Source organism: Pleurodeles waltl, chromosome 3_1, assembly GCF_031143425.1.
Source record: "Pleurodeles waltl isolate 20211129_DDA chromosome 3_1, aPleWal1.hap1.20221129, whole genome shotgun sequence".
NCBI lineage: Eukaryota > Metazoa > Chordata > Amphibia > Caudata > Salamandridae > Pleurodeles > Pleurodeles waltl.
The window spans coordinates 1,869,504,145-1,869,505,169 of record NC_090440.1 but is presented as its reverse complement, the minus strand read 5'-3'; positions in this window follow the sequence as shown (position 1 = coordinate 1,869,505,169).

Genomic DNA, 1,025 nt, shown 5'->3' with positions numbered 1-1,025 from the left:
ATTTCATGTTGTGAGCCTTAAATGTCCCACTATACCCAAGGCTCCCACAGAGGACCTGCGATTCAGCGGCCCGCCATCAACAAGCCCTTTCTCAGATCCAGCCTCTACCCGACCTGCCGATGACCTCATAGATGTAAAACAAAACAACAGAGTCAGAAGGTAAATTTGTCAGAGTGATAGAGTGATGAACCTGGTCCCTGTATCCAACCCATGCCTTAACTTTTGACTTTGACCTGGTCTAGCACAACCAGATACCCACGATTAGTGCTTTGCACTTTTTAGAGTCAAAAACATCTAAAACTTTGAAAAATCATATTGCTGGTTTCCTACATCAGATTTTCCTTTGTTTTAGTGCCTATATTCTCATTGAAATGTACTCTATTTTTATAAGGCAGAGTGGGATATTTTTGTGTTGTATTTTCTAGGCTTTGACCATTTTGGTAATGATAAATGCTTTAAACATTTGTTCTAATTTCATACTGTCTTCTCTGTGCTACAACTCCCAAGGGTTGATGTTATTGAGATGACCTGGACCTAGTAAGCAATAGTGCCGTTATTACTTGAAGAAATCCACCACCCACTTCATCTAATAACCCATTTCTCACAGTTAGATACAGGATCTTGGCCAAATTTAAGCCTGGCAGCAAAGACTGGACCACACCGTTTATTGCTTCTCATGACAACTAATGTGTTATGTTTATTCTCAATTACTTTTATTCATTCGGGATCGGAAAAAAGAAGAAGTGCTTGTTGCAAGGGAGGCTCTTGTGAACTGACTTACCCCTGGATTAGTGCTGGGTTCCCCGTGGGCATTGGACAAAATTCTTCCCAGGAAAATTAGGATGCATAGTTCTCCTGTTCCTCTGTAGTAAACTTACAAAAGCAGAAGCATAATACTGAGTCGATAAAATGCTCGTACTATTCTGACACTACAAATTAGGAAAATCCACATACCCTTTTTATTTGATATAATACTGTTTGCTCCAACTCAAAGTAAAAAAATGCACATAAGGACCACAATTAAA